The sequence below is a fragment of the Eptatretus burgeri genome, chromosome 11 (assembly GCF_056783735.1).
Source record: "Eptatretus burgeri isolate ZD-2024b chromosome 11, Ebu_testis_v1, whole genome shotgun sequence".
NCBI classification, from domain to species: domain Eukaryota; kingdom Metazoa; phylum Chordata; class Myxini; order Myxiniformes; family Myxinidae; genus Eptatretus; species Eptatretus burgeri.
Window position 1 is genome coordinate 21,012,079 of NC_140971.1, and position 21,967 is coordinate 21,034,045.

General features: G+C 41.1%; 1 protein-coding gene across 3 annotated transcripts in view; it reads right to left on the minus strand.

Annotated features, from left to right (window-relative positions):
- LOC147016632 (uncharacterized) overlaps positions 1 to 21,584 on the minus strand; it is a 110,480-nt gene extending 88,896 nt beyond the window's left edge. For 2 of the 3 annotated variants that reach the window (XM_085845485.1, XM_085845483.1), the window contains exon 1: positions 21,421 to 21,584. The gene's annotated coding sequence lies outside the window, so the exon portion shown is untranslated. Of the gene's footprint in view, positions 1 to 12,969; positions 13,117 to 21,420 lie in introns of those variants that run through there. The other variant, XM_085845484.1, reaches the window with a different exon arrangement.
- Between the last annotated feature and the right edge of the window lie 383 nt (positions 21,585 to 21,967).

Sequence of the window (21,967 nt, forward strand, 5' to 3'; positions counted from 1 at the left end):
GGGACTCTGACAACCTCGACATGGTCATTGAACACATACGTGACAGTCCAAAGGCCAATATGTGGTGTGGCCTTCTCCATGACCGCTTAGTGGGCCCGTTTTTCCTCGTGGAGGAAACAGTGACCTCAACAATTCACATGTACTTGTTGGAAGGATTCGCCTTCCCACAGATTGAAGACCTGCAACGCAACATCATTTTTCAACAGGACGGTGCTCCCCCTCATTGGGCCTTCGTCATTTGAGCCGTCCTGAATGAAAAAATTCCAGGTCGCTGGATTGGCCGAGACAGACCAACCGCCTGGTCCCCACAATCACCAGACCTAACCCCTCTTGATGTTTTTATTTTTTTCTGTGGGGGTTTGTCAAAGATGTTGTCTCCAAACCAAGGTGGTAAACTTGCAGGACCTTCGTTCTCGGATCACAACTGCATGCGCACTGGTGGACGCAAACATGCTGAGCCAAACATGGCAAGAACTCGTGCACCAGCTTGATGTCCTGCACGCAACAAATGGAGCTCAAATTGAAGTGTATTGATGGTGTGCACAAAACTGTACGAGTTTCTGTATCATATAAACCAAAGGGTGTCATTGTATCACTTGTGGTTCTTAATGTATTAACAACCAAAGTTGTCCGCGTCTTTTTTGGAACACCCTGTATATTTTGTCTTATCTTACAAATGTGGTTGGGTTAATGTGTATTCACAAAAGATTTTTGGGAATTATTACATCAGTCACCGAAGGTGGATGTTTTCACCCCTGTTTTTTCTGTCTGTGAGTAGGATATCTCAAAAAGTTGTAGATGGATTCAGACGAAATTTGGTGGACAAGTTGAGTGTGTGACAAAGGACGAATTGATTCGATTTTGGTGAAGATCTGGATTTGGACATGAGAATTTTTAAAGTGATTCTTCACCATTAAGAGATAGGATGAAAAACGATATATCGCACAATATCTAAAAAAAAGTTGTGGATGAAATTTGGTGGATCAGTTGGGGAGATGACAAGAACAAGCTATTCGATTTTGGTTCAGGTACGGTTGCAGATTCAGCCCATCAGTGGGATACAAAACGTAAACTGTTCAGCCAGTCAGAGGTGTGCGCTCTACCGCGTGCCATTCGACTTCATTTGGTGTCCATAGTGATGCAACTCTGCTGGTGTTTCAAAACCACACTATACATGATCCTTTAAACTGAAACACAGTTCAATAGCATGAAATCCTATTTCCTTTACATAGCCTTTCATGTTGTGAGTGGCGAACTTTTCGCTTCCTTGTTCGAAGAAATATAACTTTGTAAACTTTTGAGTTGGATTATCAGTAGGCCTACCCTGTGAGGTTGGGTGAGGCTGGTTTTACTACCTTCGGGAATAACTTTGTACTGCAATATTTGTGATCAGTGTGGTCATTATCCAGTACGAGTTGCACGATTAGTGCTGCTTGCTTGTTGTTAAAAAAAAAAAAGTATAAATAGTTAAATATAACCATAAAAATATTTCATGACATGAGCTTTGAGTCCAAGTGGTGACAACTTCTGAGGATATTGTTCCTGTAGCTGCATGTACAGTTCATGCAAATAATATAATCCTGGTGTTGGCGTAGTGGTTAGGGTAGTGGCTTGGGATCCAAGGGTCCTGAGTTCAAGCCCCGTTGGCCTCTGAATTAATACACACCAGGGGGTTGACTCAGCCTGTCATCCTTCTGAGGTCGGAAAATTGAGTACCAGCTTGCTGGGATATTTGAGCCATTCGAGGTCAGAAAATCATCTATGGCAGCGGGTCGATGAGGCACGAATTAGCGACTGCTAATATACTTGCAGAACGGTATGAAGTGCACTCCACCTTAGGGGGGAGACCGGTTCAAGCGAACACCGCGATCTACAATAGGACTGGCAACCACTGTAGATTATTTCTGCCATCGAGAGGCAAAATGCCCGAGTACGCTCGATCAGATATTGAGAGGTCAAAATTGGTTGTTAATTCAACATGTCCAAGTACTGCAAAACTGGAGGTTCCTGGAGGCGATAAGATGGCAATTTGTGTTGTGCAGTGCTCAAGTACAAAACTAATTTCAATAAAATAAAGATTGAAAAGTCGTATAAATAAATTAATTCCGGAAGTTTACCGCCATTGACGCAGTTGCTTTTACACCACCCCATCGAACACAATACATTAATTATTCGTGCCTGTTGTTTGTGTCCTTTATGACGTCCTAAAAAACAGTTAGTTTCCTGTTTTGAATGATTTTCAAATTTGTTTGACTACCAGATAGTAAAAACGAATTTCACTTCTCTCAGCACATTTGTGATCTGGATAAATTCAGAGAAAAAGTACTGCTAAACTACAGGTGTGTCTTCTGATTCATGTTCCAATTCAATGTTCAAAATAAAACATTCAATTCAAATAAGTTTATCCTCCATCATAAGCTGACGTATGTGGACAGACAGACAAACAGACAGGCATGAACCAATTGTTTAACCCCTCTTTCCCCTTCGCGTGTGCAGGATAATGATTTGCCTATTGTTGCTGTTACTATAGGTACCACAAGCCGCACAGTCAATTTGTTGAAGGCAAAATAAATTGAACTCTGAACTCAACTTCCAATCATCGGCTTGCTGCGTCAAGTCCCCCTCAGTTACATCAATAATCTATTTATTATTTGGAATATACATTTTTGGAAACCTTCTGTTACACTCTACAGGTTATTTCACCCTGGATTCACAATGCATAATTTTTCAAAAAAATATTCTAGATAACTATTTCATTAATAACAAGAGTTAGAAATGCTGTGTAATTAGTAAAAAAAATTGGAGTACACGTAATTTTAAACCTACTAATATAGTGTCAGCATCATAACAGAGGGTCGAATGTACAAGTGACACTTCTTTTGGAGAATAATTTGAACGCCCATCATGTTTGCAATATGTAAAGACCGCAATGAGAAACCTTTTCCCAAACTTTCTTCATACTCATGGAAATAAGGAAAGCAGAAATATACCATCATCATCGACATCGACATCTACATGAAGTACCATGCCCCATGCAGAGTGCTGCCAAAGCAGTTATTATGCTACAATCCTGGATGCGTCGCTACATCGACTCAGGAAGTCATGGCAGGAATTTATAATTTGTTCAGGGCGCCGGCGATAGCTCGCCTTCTCTTCGTGAAGGACACCGTGGGATCTGTAACGTCCACCAACTAATTCCGGCAGAGGGGTTGTCCAGGTTAACGTCCATCCGAGGGACGGCACACACATTGATGCGTCGCCCATCACGCGAAACACTGGGATGACAGCTTATAGCTGGGTCGGGATTCAAACCCAGGCTAGACAGCTTAGTTGTGCGTATACCTCTCTGCCATCCTGAAAACCGTTTCATCACCCAGAAAGCCGAGATCCGTGAAAGCCCTTGACATGGATGTGATTAGTACATTTATTTCAGAACCATTCCCTGAAAAAAAAAATTCCCAATTTGTTTTCCAGGATTATATATCAATTAAATTTGTTTAAAATCATGTCAAAAACATTTCTCTGGAGCATTATGTATTTGAACGTGAAGTTGAAAACTGCTAAGGAACACGTTCCTATTCATTCACACGAGGGGCAATGTCACAGAGTTTCTGGAAAAAAAAAATCAAGTCAGAAATTCCCTTTTGTTTGATCATCTCTTGCAGGTTAGGGTGCACATGAAACACACCTGGTTTTGGATCGGATAATTAATGAATCCATATTTCATCCCTTTTGACAATGTGTGCAAAGAATCCTGCTGGATTGATGGTGGACAAGCGGGAGCTTCCCACTGCTAGACTTCCCCCAAATGGGAATGAATTATGTATTTTCCTGAGTTCATGGGACTCGTCATCTAGAACTCGGCCATGTTTTTCATGCATGATAAAATCATGCTCGGATATGACATTCTACATCCTGTCGTAACATCCCAGACCTTCCCTCACATTGCCTTAATCAAAGCCATTATTTCACAAGGGGAAATATTTAATAGACAGCCAGCTTTCAGTCCTCTTATAAAGCTCAATTATCCCATGGGATATTTCAAAGGCGATTTTATGAACATGGAATAAGTTGGCCACCTTTGGGATATACGAACACGCATTTACAGACAGCTTTGACGTTGACCAAGAACATGATGAATTACTGATGCTTCACATGCTCACAAGTTCAAAGTGCACTGCACTAACAAGTATAGATCATAGATTTCCAAGGGTTGCGACAAAAGTAATGCCTCATATTTTATTTCTCACCAAATATAATCACAACTAGTGTATTCATGGAATTAAACTCCATGATTCGGCATCCCATGGAGGGGTAGAACCTTCTCTTTAATTTGCCTCGCTGACCGAGGAGAGAAAAGCGAAATCATGAAGAGTGCCCCGTGGAAAGTTACTTCTACCCCTAGTGAGTTACCCCAAAGTTACCAACGGTGCTTATCTGGTCTAGTCCGGTGTTGTCTCAATTCTCATGCATGATTTGTGTTGCAGATCCTCCACGAGTCTTGGACAACTTGCATTTCCGGGTGATAAATAAATGGGGGGTTCAGGCTGGTAATTAAATTGAGTTGTTTTTGAGATAAGGGGATGGATTATTAACTACCACCCTGAGAGAAGGATGAAAATGGGGATTTGACAAGGCCGACTTGGGATATCAGGTAGTGCCAGGTGGAAAATATGACCTCCAGCGGCTTTGATAGTTAACTCATCGAGTTCTTTAATCAGAGTTTGTGGAATTCATTGGGTGCATCCATGAATAGCATTGTTGTTATATTTCATACAGACTTCTTTGTTCCTACTTTGAAGAGGGCTGGCTGCTCACCTTGTAACTGTCTGATTTCATTCCTGGAAGTCTGACATGTAAAATAATTAGACTTTAACTATGATGTGCATTGTGGTTTTTCTTTTTACAATAAATATTAATCTAATTTAGTTTTATTAAGGTTTATATTTACTGAGTGTGCAAAAGTAGAGATAATTCCCACAAGTGTACCATTTGGAGTTGGCTTCATTGGCATTCCTATCTGAGCACTTAGCTTGGATTTTGAGATTCCAAATTCAAATTCCATTCCTTGTGTTGATGTATCCGTGACCGAGAGATGTCAATGGAATTTATGTGAACGTACAGTGATGCGTCCTCATCGTCTTCTGGTCATGTAGCGGTGGTGGCCCCATACACAGTACTTTTAAAAGAGTGGCATTCAATCAAGTTATGAACGTTCTAGTATATAAAGAGACCATTTTGGATAGATCACCACTCTGTTGCAGGATGCAGACATTTCGGCTGAGGAGGTTTTTTTATTTTTATTTTTTGTATACCTTGTCGAGGCTCATATGAGAGCTAACACACAACGCACATAAAGGGGGGGCATGACACAAGAGGGGCGGAAGTGGGAGGGACAAAACAGTGGGGAACAGACACATTAGGAGATCTGGGGAAGGGAGAAGGATGGGGAACATGAGGAAGAGAAGATGGACATTATAGGGACTTTCAGGAAGGAAAGCAGGGGAATTGAAGGAAGTGGGCTTGGGTGGATTATCAGGGGTAGAAAAGATCGAGGATTTGGATGGGGATGATAAGAAGTGGTGGTGAACAGCTGTTTTGAAAGTCTGGAGGGAAGAATGGGAAAGAATAGAGTGAGGGAGTTTATTCCAAAGGTGGGAAAAAAGAGGAATGAAAGAGTGAAGGTGAGCAGTGATTCGTGATTTTGGTAGTTTTACCAGAAGGGGGTTGTTGGCGGACCTTGAGCGCCCTGTAGAAATGTGGTGGGGACAAATTGCAGAGAGAGCAGGGGGGCAAGGCTTGAGAGGAGTCGGTAGAAGACAGAAAGACCACCGACAAACCTGCGGTGATTGAGTGAGAGGCCCAAAGACTCAGCTTCATTGCGGGAGATGCCGATGATCCGAAATGCCCTGGTTTCTACAGCGTGAAGCCGAGAAAGGTGGGAGGCAGGAGCACCAGCCCAGAGGGGAGAGCAGTACTCCATCAGGCTACGGACAAAAGCTTTGTAAGTGGTCAAGAGCTCAAGAGGGCCGAGGAAGGACTTTGCACGACGGAGGATTCCCAGTCGGCGACTGGCTTTGGAGGCGAGGTTTGAAATGTGGCTTTCCCAGGAAAGGTCATGGCAGATAGTGAGACCCAGAAGCTTGAAAGAAAAGACTTCTTCCAGAGGATTGTTGAGAAAGTGGATGGGGGGGGGTTCTAAACGGTCCTTTCGAAGAGGCATAGTGAGAGTTTGAGATTTGTCTGGATTGAAAGACATGTTCCATGTGTTGGACCAGTTTGTGATTTTATCCAGATCTGCAGTGAGCGGAGAAGCTGCTGCTTGCCGGTCTGAGGGATGACAGATGGTACGGCAGAGGGTGTAAAGGCGCATGCTGGTTACCTCGGTGGGTAACAATTTTGTTGGCCTTCTCAACCATGCCTAGACTTGGAACAGGCCACAACGATTTCATATATATATATATATATATATATATATATATATATATATATATATATATATATATATATATATATATATTTATTTATATATATATATATATATATATATATATATATATATATATATATATATATATATATATATACACACATGTTTCAGCTCTCTGTGAGCCTCAGACACGAGTTTAAAAACAAGCTCAAATGAGCTAAGATCCTCGTCTTCTTAGTGATGACGTCATAAAAACGAATATGACATCATTGTGATGTATCAGGTTTGTGATAAATTATCTGTGCTAATGCCCGGCTTGATTCCCGCAAACAAAATTCAAACAGCTTGCCTAGTTTCGGAGATAATGGTATAGGTGATTTCCATTAGCGGCGATATTATGACATCAACTTTTTTTCTCAGAAGAATTTCCAAAATCGGAGATGGTTACTGCCTGCGCGTGGGCTTTCTGCATATACATGGCAAGTTTCACGAAGATCCGATGAAAACTCTGGGTTGTGAAAAACAAATGTCAAAAAAATAGAAATGACGTCATAAAAATTGATATGACGTCATAGTGATGTGACGTCATATGTGCAGTAATTCATCTCTGCTCATGCCCTATTCGATTCCCGCAAACAGAATTCAAAAAACTTGCCGAGTTTCGGAGATAAATTTTTAGGCGATTTCCATTAACGGAGATATTTTGACGTCATAACTTTTTTTTCTGGGAGGAATTTTCAAAATCGGACATGGTTACTGTCTGCGCGGGGTATTTTTACATATATACGCCAGGTTACAGGAAGTTTCGATGAAAACTGTAGGCTGTGAAACAAAAAAGTCCACAAGAAGAAGATGAAGAACAACAACGTGAGTAAGACTTCGAGATCCTCCACGAGGATCTGAAAACCTACCTGCCATTTTTGCTTCACAAAGGGAAAACAAAGCATCAAGCGATTTATATTTCAAAGGACATTTCAAGCCAAATATCCTGTCTGCATGTGTTTGCAGTTCGACTTCAAATTTTTAGTCTTTTTGACAAACTGCTGTAGATTAGCATTTTCATGATCTTTGACCACAAGCTGTACCCAATCTCTCTTCTCCCCCTCACCCACTTCCATGACCAACCTCTGTCCGACAGAATGACGCAGAGGTCGAGTTCAGTTCTCTTTGAGCTGTTTCATTTGTGTTTGATGCTCAATCTGACTATCAACTAGTTTGACAGGAAGGTCATTGAATCAATAGCTGTGCCACCCCTTGGATGAATGTTAAGCTGGTGACCTGTTTGCTATCATCAGTTTTCTCCTCCTCATGTTATTTCCATTAACGTTGGGGTTCATTGCTCGTGGAGCATGTGGTCTTGGCCCAAGTATTTCATGAACCAACTTAGCAGGCCTGACATTCGACTGGAGGTGGCAGGAATTTGGAATTCCTTCCGAGTGCTCGCAATAACTCACTTGCTCTGAGTCGATGTACACCGTGGGGTCTTTAACAAACACTAAATGATGCAAGCAGACTGGTCCCAACTTTACATCCACCTGAGGGACAGTGCACTTTGTGATGCAATTCCATACTTGCAAAGCACCAATCGTACAGTTTATATCTGGGCCAAAGGATCAAACTTAGACTGGACACCTCAAAGGTAAGCTAACATCATTTGGCGGATGTTTACAAATGTCACCGTGTTCGTCACCATTGTCGATCACCGTGACAGAATCAGCGCATTATCACCGGCACCCTTGAGAAAATTCCAAAATCCTGCCCAAATGTTCAATGTAAGCGGCACAGCCACACCTCAGTGATGATGCAATCAGTGGGGCTATACAGTATTAATAAATGAATATCGGTCTGTTACTCATTTGCAAACAATGATGATAGACCTCTCAGAGAGCATTTGAAAGCTGTTTATTTATTACCCAAGGTCGAGATGCATGGACGAGTGATGGAGCGGTTCATTTGAGTGAAGCTACTGTTTGTCCAAAATGAAATGAGATTGTCTGTAAGTTCATGTTGTCCACTACAACTTAAAAACATGATTACAATTGTGAATCCTTTTTTATATATATATATAATTTTTTTTTTTTAAGGTTTCTCCAACATTTGTGCAGTCACCTGATCATGTGTAACTAATGTTGCTGAGTATGCAACGATGAGCTGCCAAAACTTCCTAAACCCCATGGATTCCAAACATTCCAAATGAATCAGCATTTCCTGGCAGGACGCTGCTTGCAATAAACTTCAACACTGAAGTCGGTCTCTGTTTTCTTTACCATTACCCTGACCTTGTAATATCCTTTCACTCTCAGCACTTTTGATTTTCACTTACTGTTGTGCAGTGTTATTATGAGCAACTTTGAAAGACTCGTCGTCCATTGTAAGGAGAACTTTCAACTCCTTTGTGCTACTCAACAGACTGACCCGAGGAAGTCCTTGGGTCACAGATGAAATGTCGCTTAAGACCAGGTCTGCTCTTCCCCGTATATTGTAAGATATATATCCCCGAACGAGATATCTCAAAAGGTTATGGATGGATTCCGACGAAACTTAGTGGACAGGTTGGGTGTGTGACAAAGATGAATCATTTCGATTTTGGTGAAGATCTGGATCCGGATCTGAGAATTTGAAAACTATTTTTTCTGCAATTCTTCACCATTGAGAGATGAAGCCAAAAACGATGTCGAGCATGACACTTCGAAAAGTTGTGGACGAGTTATGACAAAACTATGTGGATGAGTTGGTTAGGTGACAGGAACAAGCCAGTCAGATTTTGGTTCAGATCTGGATCCAGATCTGGCCGACCAGTGGATACAAAATTTAAATTGTTTAGCCTGGCAGAGGTATGAGCTCTACTGAGTACCGTTCTCATTCCTCTTTTTTCCCACCTGCGGAACCAACTTCCACATCCTCTTCGATCTCATTCCCCCTGCCAAATCTTCAAGACAGCTGTTCATCACCATCTCAGATCATCTCCCACCCAAAACCATTTTCTTTTTTACATCCGTTAAATCATCCCTCTCGTTTTGTTATTTCATTTTATTCATTATTATTTACAATTTATTTTATTTTATTTATTATGATTTTGCCTCCGATTCATTTTACCCACCCCCTGAATTCTTCCCTACCCCTAACCCGCACATCCCTTGTTGTCTGTCTCCGTTTATTTTGTCCTACTGCCCTGCTGATGGCATTCCGCCCTCCCCTCTCTCTGCTGTTTCTTTCATTATGTAGTGTCCTGATCCAATCTAGGTTCGAGCTTTTCCATGAGCCTCGACTCTGCATTCAAAAAATGATATTGGTTCTGGTAACCAACAGCTTGTAAGCACAGAATGGCTTGCTGCTCGAGTTTGTAATGCCTAGTTATATTGTTATCACGGGTTTGGGTTTGATTCCCATGGCAGCTTAGCAGAAATGTACACCACCTCCCCCCCCACCCCCCAGTATCTATTTTTAATTATCAAATATATAATATGGTATCTATGGTATCTTCATTATGGTAACTGATATGGATGGAATCTTGAACATTCACAAGCTTGTCAACGTCTGAACGATAAGCTTGATATGTCCTCTTATAAACGAGGAGGTTTGAGTCGAATATAGTTCCTTCGACCTTCAACTATATAGCACTGCAGAAATGAGAAATCTGTTGTTGTCCTGTCTCCGTTGTCCTTAACCATAATCCTACCAACAGGGGTCTTTTTGGACCCCAGACCTACATTTTTATGTGTTATTTCTATATAATTTCAACAATGTATTTCATGTTTTATTAGTTTGTTTACCTGTATGTGTCGGTAATACATATATATGATGTTTAAAGATCCCACCTTGCCGCACAGAGTGACAAGCAAATCCTTTCTGGGGTCCACAAAGACCACAGTTGCTTTCGTTCATTTTTTTTTTTGCGTATACGATTATGTCATTTGGTATTTGTATGGGACAAGTCCTTTAAAAAAACATTTTTGTTTATGCTTGTTTACTTTATCACTAAAATTCATCCAATCAAAATGTGTTTCCTCATTAGTAGATTGAATGATATTTAGTGCGTCGGACGGAGTTGGGGTTATAAAAGTTCTCAGTTCAAGGGTTAATTTTAGATTTCATATTTATTTTTCTCTTTTTAAGTTTGTTGACTTTATCAATAAGACACCATGTTTAGTCATTGATGTGGAACTTTGGCAGATTTAGTGAAACTGAATAGTTTTGCACTTGGGGTCCAAAAAATATCCCAGTTGGCAACATTAGGTCATAAAATATGTTGGTATGATGAGGGTTAAGATGGATCAGTTACTTTTTTCAGGAATTTATGTATTTTAATCTGGAACCTTCCTACTCAGCCAAATTAAGGGTTTTTTTTTTTTAGTTTGAATGTAATTTTAACAAACCTTCCTTACAGCCACACAGATACATCGCTGATGTAATGTCCCCTGCAGATTGGGTCACAAATTTGTAATGTAGCCATTGTACAGCATATAATGGACTTGTCGGTGAAACAGCAGGGAGATATTTAACATCCACCGACAACCAACACTGTCAGAGGCAGATGGATCCCCAGGTTAACGACCCCATCGAAGAGGCGCGCACGCATTGGTTGCAGCTCCCTGCCTGTGAAACACCAGGACACCAGTTTATTGTCATGTCAGGAAATTAATGCAGATGAGACAGCTCCAAGACAACCCACAGATCTTGTGGAGGAAAACAAGCCGTCGTGAGAAAAAGAGAGCTGGGAACACGATGATATCGACAGAAAAACTGACTTACGACATTCATCGTGACACAGCACTTTGCCCTATTGCTGCTCGTGAATGTTGTCAAAACCGACATTAAAATGAGATGTCTAAATGGCCGTTTTACATTTAAGGAGTTGAAAAGAAAGAAAAAATTAATTATTATGACTATTATAATCCAAAATAATTTGAAAAATAACTTCAGGGGATGCTATTGAACACTTAAAAAATCTGAAGAAAAATCATAGCAAATACTTAAATTCCCAAATTATAATAATTGTGAGTAAATAAGAATTGCACAAGTTTTGATTGCGCACGTACAATAAGAAATATGTCTCTGTGTACCAATTTCAATATTACCTTCAACAAAAGTCAGAACTGATTAATCATGACTAATACGGTAAAAGTTTGCTCGTATGTATGTATGTATGAAGCAAATAACATCCCTGCATGCTTCGGGTCATGTATAAAAATGCTGTACATTCCGGGTTGTCTATAATTATGGTTAGCAAGGCTATAAAATGAGACACCCCCCCCCCGGCCCCAAAGCCCCCATCGACAGAGCACATGTGGTCACCCGATGGTTTGATGAGCATGACACTGATGTTATCCACATGTCATGGCCTTCTCAATCACCAGATCTGAACCCAATCGAGCATTTGTGGGATATTCTGGAATCATGCCTGAGACAGTGTTTTCCACCTCCATCAAATAGGTGTAAGTTGATTGACTTTTTTCGTGGAAGAATGGTGCCGCATCCCTCCTGAACAATTCCAGATGCTGGTGGACTTTATGCCACAACACGTACCATTGAGACCAAAGCGACAGTTGAAAGTATTTTTGAGCTGATCGGCATCAGGAGCCTGTGATCGGCATAAGAAATCTGCCAAGTTGAATGGTTTACGTTTTGTTTCCCACCGATAGGCCTCGTCTGTATCCGGACTGTAACAAAAATCTAATCAGCTTGTTCTTATCATTTACCCAAATCATTCACCAAGTTTTGTCTGAATCCATCCATAACGTTTTGAAATATCATGCTCGATATCGGTTTTGGTCTTATCTCTCAATGATGACGAATCACTTTATGATTCTAGTATTCAGATGCGGATCTTCAAAAAAAAATCTAATTAATTCGTCCTTGTCCACACACCCAACCTGTTCACCAAATTTAGTCTGAATCCGTCCATAAATTTTTGAGAGATCCTGCTCACAGACAAATAGACAAACAAACAGACAGGGGTGAAAACATAACCTCCATCCACCTTCACATGTAAATATGTTCCAGTCTTGCGCACGGTATCTTCTCGGAGTTAGATCACCCTATTAGGCATCTTATCAGAGCTGCAGCCCCCTAATTCCAAGTAGGATTGCACTTTAGCCAATACCGGAAAGAAAACTTAATTCTCAATTTTATAGACCAGTCCACCCCGGAGAGGGAACATCAACATCACGCGTTTTGCTGACTGGCCCTTGTCTCACGAGGGTCGCCTTGTTATGTAGAAAAAGGTTTTTAAAAATTATAACATTTAAACAGCTTGTGACGTACTCCCTGACCCCCATGGCCAAAGTACACAGTTCACCAAGACTGTTTCTTTTGAAGGTGCCTTTTTATATTTAAAAAAAAAAGGTTAATAAAAAATATACATTTAAACAGCTTGGGACATGCACCTTGACTCCATGGCTAAAGTACACAGTCCAACAAGGCTGTCCCATTAACATACACATTCGCCTCAGCCCAAAGGTTGAAGCACATGCTCAATCAAGTACATACATTCTAACCCCAAAAAGTCAGAATGCTTGGTCATAAAGTTGAACCCCCACCTCATTTGGAGTAGGTCCCAGTGAGCAACGAGCAGAAATGCCTCTCCAGAATGAATTGCTTAAACCCTACAAGGTATTAAGTCGAGATCAGACCACATGACTGCAGTGGGAACCAGGAAGCAAGTGCCACACCAGCTATTGCTGCATGCATCCTGACAAATAAGAAATGCCTGCCACACATTAACTTGTCTGTGGTGCAATAAATAGTTCTAAGGGTAGCCAGGAACAATTTGGATTTTTAAAAAGGTTCTTCTTGCTAAAACAGTTACATAGCTCTGCTAAGCTCATGCCGAATGTGCAGAGTCCAATTGATGTAGTGTATAGTGTATAGAACTAGTGTATAGAATATCCAGCACTGGTGTATAGAATTGAGAATTAAATTATCTTCACAGTATTGGCTGCAGTACAATCCTACTGGGAAGTAGGGGGCTATGGCTCTGCTAAGCTCATACCTAATATGTGGAACCTATGCAACTGTTTATCCAGAAGAGCTTTTTCAAAATTACACTGTATATATCTATATATTATATATACATACATACCAGCAAGGACCGACGGAACATTCATGTAATGTAAAATGTTACTCCAAGACCTCAACTCTGCTTCCCCTTCCCAAACCACCAGTCCTCAGCCTCCACCCTCCTAAACCTTAATCCTCCCCATCCCCCTCTCAACCCCAAGTCCTCCCCATCCTCCTCCCAACCCTGGCATCAATGCCCTCCCCACTCCAAGCCTCCAACTCCTATCCCCACCCCCTTGCCACAACTCCTTAACCCCTTCTCCCCCACAGAAAGGTCCTCAACACCCCCCCCAAAACCTCAACCTCGCCCCTCCCAACTCTGTCCTGCCTTTGCTTTTCACCCCCACTTTCGCACCCCATCTCTGTTCTCCCCTCCTCACCCTCCTCCCACTCATAAAAGCATTCGTGCATTCCAACATCAAAATAGTGCAATATTTAATATTTTCCCTTCTCCTATCATGCTATCACCGAATTCAGAAAAGCAGTGATCAAAATAGCTCCTACACGTCCAGCTCACAATCCCACAAGTTTTGCGGAAACCCTATGGAATTGCAACTCTCAAGTGACCACGAGACTCAAAACCAATTATCTTCTTCCTGATGCGCGCACACACACACACACACACACACACACACACACACACACACACACACACACACACACACACACACACACACACACACACACACACACACACACACACACACACACACACACACACACACACACACACACACCATAAAAAGTAAATATTGATTGATGTTTTCTTTCACAATGTCACAAGATTCCCGGAATTTCGCAGGCAAAGACCTTTATAATTGCATGCGTTTTACGAGTCGTTCAAGAGAAAATAGTCGGAAACAAGAGAGAGAATTGCTTTGCAGTAAATACACATGTCTAATACCAATGTGATATTTTACAAGTCCAAAAAAGGCATAACTCTGTGAAAAAAATTGACGAAACGCACCGAAACTCGAACTTGTTCTATAATATATCATAAAAAGCCATGTGTCAGGATTTGGTTGAATATGTGAAGGGGTATGGGGAAAAAAGTCTGATAAACCACAGGTGGGATGGACAGATGGACGGGCAGATAGAGAGTAAACCTACAGTCCCCTCCGATGAAACTGGGAGGGGACTAATAATAGCAAGTACCTGCGTAACCTCTGTTGTAAAAGCCCTGCTTGTGAGAATGCCACATAGTTATTTGGGTGGTGTATAGACAACAGACTGCTGCCTCGGTTGCTGAGGCCTATCTTCACCAGGCTCCTGATGCCGATCAGCTCAAAAATACTTTCAACTGTCGCTTTGGTCATTTTACATAGATGGAAAAACTAATAGGGAGGGCATGGCGATTGTGTATATGACTGCTCCGAAGATGTCTTTGGCTTTACATCGTCAACATGGCAGCCTACGATTTTTTCATGTTTAAATTGTGGGTGGAATCAGGTGAACTGTCCAACCAACGGGTGTTCACAGAATGTTACACACACACACACACACACACACACACACACACACACACACACACACACACACGGACAAAAGAACAAGCATACTATTATATAGAATCACTATATATATATATATATATATATATATATATATATATATATATATATATATATATATATATATATATATATATATATATATATATATATATATATGTCAGTGTGTGTCAGTCCGTCAGTCAGTCCGTCTCCTCCATAACTCCAAAACCATGAAACCAAGTGGGCCCCAAACTTTGCATGCATACTCAGGGAACTTCAAGTAAAGGCCCGGTCACACCTTGACGTTTTAGCCAACGTATGCCGATTTTTGAATTTTTTTTCTAAAACGCTGGCACATGTTGAATACGTTATGGGTAAGCTTTGATAACATTGAGAGCACGCTGAAAAACACTGCCATCCGTCGTTGTACGCTGGCTTTATACGTTGTACTTTTCGGTTGTCCTCAAATTTTTTCATGCTTGAAATTTCACGACGTATGCCGGCGTATGACTCACACGTTCCGCTACGCTGGCCACAAGTTGTATGCACGGTCTGCGATCGTTGACAGACGTCAACACATGCTACTTGTAAGTTAATCATAAGTTGAGACACGCCGAGGTAATGTTTAGCGTACCCGAAACTTATTTCTAACCTATGATTAACGTGTTGTTGGCACGTTACGTGATTGTTGCCACACATTGACAGACGTTACTTTTAAGTTACTCATAGGCTGAAAGATGTCGGTATAATGGATCGTCCTTGCGTCAGCGTCCACGGCCACGGCCAGGACACTTATTTGCAGCATTTTTCAAACTTTTCTTCGGCACGACGAGGATGTTCACACTTCGATGTCTAGCTTGGCTATGATTCCAATTGTCCATCGGCAGCGTCTATTTAAAATAGTCGAGTTTGAGCGTTTTAACACGTTCAGAAGAAACGCTTCAAATTTCCAAACCCCAGCGTCAAAAAACACAGGCGAGTGACAGCAATTTAAATCGTTCATTGTAAACAATGAAAATAGCTGAGTGGTACCGTTTAAAAGTCGTTGAGTGTAAAAAAAAATCCAATTGTTGAGCGCAAGCGTCTACTTTCAATAGTGGAGATGCAGCCATTTAAATCGTTGAGTTTGTCATTTAAATCGTTAAATCGTTAAACGCAAGGACGATCCATCATAACCCACACCCTCCCCCTCACACTCACCTACTACTGCCAACATGAACAAACTACTATTAATACTAATACTAATACTAATACTGATACTGATACTGTTACTGCTGACATGGACATCGACTCAAAAAGGACTCGAAAACACTGTTGGGTTCCCCTCTTATGAGCAGCATTTTTATATACCAATTCCCAAAACCACTGGGAGCACGTCTTTATATGGCAGTTGTAAGCTAGAAACACGTTAATTTTTTTTTTTTTTGTCGACCGGAAGACGTCATTGGAATACGTCTACATACGTCGATGTGTGTTGGGACTACGTAAAGAATTGGTTCAAAGCACGTCAAACATAAGTTAGAAATAAGTTTCGCGTAAAAAAGACATGACCGCGACGTGTTTCAACTTATGAGTAGCTTATAAGTAGCCTTTGTGGACGTGTGTAAGCGTCCACATATCGTGTGTAAAACTTATCCCCATCGCATGCGGAATGTGTGTCATACGCCGAGTACGTCATAAAATTTTGAACATGTTTAAAATTTCTTGACGTACTCTACTTACTACGACGTATGATAGCGTACTTTAGCGTTCTACTCACGTATACCAAACTTACTCATACCGTATTTGACGTGCCCCAACGTTTTCGACACATTTTTCTTCGGTCGGCATACGCTGGCAAGATCGCCAAGGTGTGACCGCGATGTTGACACTTCCATTTCTACGGCAGTTATGATTCGAATCGTTGTGCGTCAGCCTATTAATAGGCTACGTCACGACATCGTCGGCGATGCGTGCAACGCGCTATGCCTAAGTTAGACTATCATTGGGCATCGGTTGTGTAGGCCGACAACAGGTTCAGCATTCGTTGGTATAAGTTATCTATAACACAACGAAACGTTCTGTGTCCGTTACCAATGCGTTATACATAAGACCAAGTCGCTATGAATACGTCCGAATCTTAAAAAAAAAACATCAAAAGTTCAACGTAAGCCAGCGCTTTACATACATTTTAATACGTTGCCATCGCTGGCTAAAACGTCAAGGTGTGACCGGGCCTTTAGTGCATGAATGAAAATTGGGTATTTAGGTTAATTTAAATACCCCTTTTGAAGATAATTAACATCCTTATTTAATTATCCTTTATCAAGGCGTCACCCTTGGTCAGCCCCTGAATTAGCAATCTGTCAGCTTTCTGGGGTCTTAATTTGCCATTTTGTTTGGCCTGCTCAACAATGCCTTGACTTGGAACAGGCCGCAACAGTTTCTTTCAGACTTAGCGCTCAAAATGTTTGTTTTTTTTTTGCACTTTCCTCACTCATGTCATCAAATGCATCATATTCATACCTACAAATCGCTGGAAACATTGCAATGCTTATAAACACCCGGAGATGCCACCAGTGTTAGTCCCTTTATTTCATTTCTGTACATATGATAAGCTCGAGAATCTCTTAACCTGAATCGAATTTCAAATTTTTAACTAAATTGAACTTAGCAGCAGTTCTGACTGCTATAAAAGTGTTCATTTGTCCATTTTAGACATTGCTCAACATTCTGGGCATCTACGAGTGTTTGTAGTGATATTTAAATTCCACACATGCAATAACCTCTGGAATCTCTTCACCTAAGCTGAATTTCAAAATTTAAACTGCAGAATTGACCTTGGCAACAGTTCGGACTGCTTAAAAAAAAGTGCTCATTTGTTTAATTCGGACATTTTTGACACTCGTCATCTCTGGACAGTGTTTAATATCACCATGCTGGATTGGCATGCGATTCATGATCGATTATAACAATCATCACCCGGAGACGCACGGATGTTTGAATTGGATAAACTAGTACGTGCCCGTAAAAAAAAAAAAATAATAATAATAAATAAATAAATAAATAAACCACACAGGCCGTTTTTTCGCTCTCACGTGCCCGTACGTGCGTGACCCGGAAGTTCGATATTATTCGCAATTTATTTTTAATGCCCAATTATTCAATTAACGCCAACGTATTTTACCTTTTCGCAATGTCGTGGCAAGGAAAAATAAAAAGAGAAGACAAGAGAGAGAAAAAATTTACTTCCTGGTTCGGAGCATACCAGCACTCTGATGTTCCCGAAATTTATACACCGTCTAATATGAAAACGATCATAACTTGGGCCATTGTGTTTATCTATAAATGCGCATAAGAAATCGAGAAATTATTAAAATACACAAACTCATCACTCTCCGGAAGCCCGTACGTTGTCACCCGTAATGGGGAACGTGGCTGTGCTTCCCTTCCCCATCGGCCACGCCCACGCAACAACATGTCTTCCCATTGGTTTGGTAAATAAATGGCCATAACTTGGGAAGCACTTGTCCGATTAATATCAAACCTTGAAAAGGCACATCCTAAGGTCCCCAGCAATATACCTGGTAAGTTTCAATTAGATCAGACCAGCGTTTGTCGAGAAACAGCGGTCACACACACACACACACACACACACACACACACACACACACACACACACACACACACACACACACACACACACACACCACAGAGATTGCTGGAATTATAGATAGATGAACACTTTTTTTTTAGCAGCAGAACTGCGGCTAAGGTCAATTCCACGTTAAAAATTTTGACATTCGGCTCAGGTGTAGAGATTTTAGAGCTCATCACATTTCAGCTTTAATGCTGAGAAACATCCACAGAGTTGTATTTGAACATTATTTGATCGTCTACTCTGGACGGTTAGGCCCAAGTCACATTTGCCACGGCGGCCGTGGGGTCTCCAAAATCTATGGCCACGAGCAATTATACGGCGGCCGCAGTATTTCCACGGCCACACAATGTAGCAGTCACATATGTTTTTATTTTTCGGGGAGTGCACGGCGTGTTTATAAATTGTGGAGACCGAAAACGTGGGTTGCCGTACGGTCTTTGATTTGATGTCGCACGGTGACCTTAGGGTGTTCCATCAGCGGCCATATAATTTTCAAGGCAGACGCAAGGTGCCCGCAAGGCGACCGCAGGGGGGCCCTAAGGCGAGCGTGCGGCCAGACGGACGGTAACGAGTGGGTTTTTTTAATTTAAAATTATTTTCTTTACCAGTTCCTTTGTTTCGGCTTGTTGAATTGCTACGGCGAACGTAGAAATGAAAAAAGTTATAACTCCGCACGCGCTATAATTCCACGGCGACTGTACGGTCTGTAAAATATAGCCATATGGCGTTGGGCCACCCTGAGGCCACCGCAGAAACTCTGCGGCTGTCGCACGTTTCTGTTAATTCAGAGGGCGTACGGCCGCCGTATCCTCGCCGTAGAGCAAATGTGACTTAGGCCTTACCTCCAGAAGTGTCCGGACAGTGATTATCTCTGGACTGTGTTTGTCTTCACACATATCTGGGAGGTGTTTGTCTCCTGAAGGTGTTTGTCTCAGGACGTGTCCAGGTGGTGTTTCTCTCAGGACGTATCCGGGTGGTGTTTATCTCTGGATGGTGTTATGGTATGACCAGTAGAAAATATATTTCAGACATTTTTTTTTCCATCTTCACTGTTATTCTATGTAGAATGAGATGGTGTGAATCGTAATTAACGCTCCACCGCACGTCTGCCTTCTGTTTACCTCACACTTACCTCCTCCCAAACCCCCTGTCCCCTCAGTCTCCATACAACTCTGGACATTTTCAGCATTACAGCTGAAATATGATAAGCTCTAGTATCTGTTAACCTGAACCAAATTGAAAATTTAAACTGTGGAATTAAATTTAGCAGCAGTTACAACTGCTAGAAAATGTGTTCATTTGTCCAATTTGCATATTGTTTTATACTCCGGACATCTCCAGGCAGCGTTTAGTATGGCCCAGCCAGCCGTTCTATATAAACCATTTCGTTGGTGTACTTGCTTGAGTGCTTAATAGTGTTGGGGGGAATTGATTCCAAAGTACTCAATTACAACCATGGACTCGAAAAAAATTGAGAAGTTAACTGGAATCAACGTTGACTCCGAGTAATTCCAACTTCATAAACAGAAGCATTTTTTTTTCTTAGAAAAAATTTTCGACTCTATTGGGCATGTTCCAGTTACACATGGCCTGGTAATGTATTAATTGAAAAGGAAACATGTCCCTAGGGCATCCCATTTGCAATATAGCAGCAAAAGCAAGTCACTTGCAAATTAAACATACCCCAAGGGTGCGTTCCTTTTAAATGAATGTCAAAGCATCTAGAGTTGGCCGGTAAAGCGTGCCGATTGCTTTGCTGACGTATGGGTCGGCAAAACATTAACTGATAAAGTTTTGACAACATGTCATTCAAAAGGTCCAGAAGTGCAGTTTGGAACTATTTGGGGAAGGTTAAAGAAGATTACGAAAGTTGCGTGCTCACTTTGTTCAACAGACCTTGCTCATCACTGTAATACGTCCAATATGCGAAAACATATGAAAATCAAACACCAGAGAGAGTACCTATTAGTGACGGTTGAGAATGCAGATTCAACTAAACAAAAGTCTGCAACAGCAACAAGTTCGCTTTCGCAATCGACGATTGAAAGCATTTTCACCCCGGTAATGCCCACGCTGCCTTCCCTTCCCCTCCCCTCTTAGTGTTCCCATCAGCGAAGCAATGCGTGGTGTAATATATATATATATATATATATATATATATATATATATATATATATATATATATATATATATATATATATATTTTGGAAATGTATGAAAATTTATTGTGCTGTTGTAACTTATTTGTATAATATATTGAATGCCCCTTGTAGATCAAACGATAGCAATAGTAAAAAGATATTTGAGGTTTTAACAATAGGATCACTTCATAATGTGCCTTACACAATATTCGATTGATGATGATGACGACGGTGACGATGACGATGACGATGATGATAATTATCTGAGAGGCAATAATGTTGTGAAAAGTTCACTGAAAGGTACATCTGCAGAAATGCTTTGTTGCATATACTGTCTCGTGACACAATTATACGCAAACCTACATATAAATCCACACATGCACATAAAAGAAAAATAAGGGAAAAAATTAATGAAATATTTTTACCTTCTCACCTGTAAAATGAACAATAAATTGTTGGGTGCAGTATAATCATTTACCATTACCAATGCAAGGAGTGTGACAGATACAAAAAGATAACATTAAGTTTCAGAGTTAAAATTTTTCAATTATGGAACAGCACATAAAGTGAAGTCAAACCTAACTGGTGATACATACAAGTATAGGAAGCCAAAAAACGAAAAAAAAACTTATAAAAGTCAAGTACAGAGGTACTCACAGCTGTGGTCGTTATAGTTATGTGTTCACAGTGGGTAATCCCACTGAACGGAGTTCCCAGCCACACCACGAGCAGACTGCCCGAGCGTCGTTCACCTGAGCTCTCACTACCCAGTCTCTCGAAGCTGGGCTGGCCTCAGCATCCCAAAGGGCGTGTGCTGTTTGTGCACTTGGAGACGCTCGATAGAGGATGTTGACCCGAAGAGGAAGAGGGGTGGGAAAGGGAGGGGGAAAGAGATGCCTGCTCTGTTCGACAATTATACTTTTGCTTCCGAGGACGGCTGGCAGCTCTTCTCCATCCATCTGACAAGTGCAGCTCCACAATCGATCAATTAGAAATTAATGCACCACCTGTTCCCGCGACCAGATAAGTGACTTTTTTTCAAATAAATTTAGTTTCATTCCTTATATTTTGAAAAGTACCACCCTTGGTTGCCCGTGACATATCAATATCAAAAGCTTATCTCCTTCGCATCAATACATTTTCTGAAATCAAAGAAAAAGCAAGAATTGTGCAGCAAGTCTAAACAATATTTATGGAAATACAG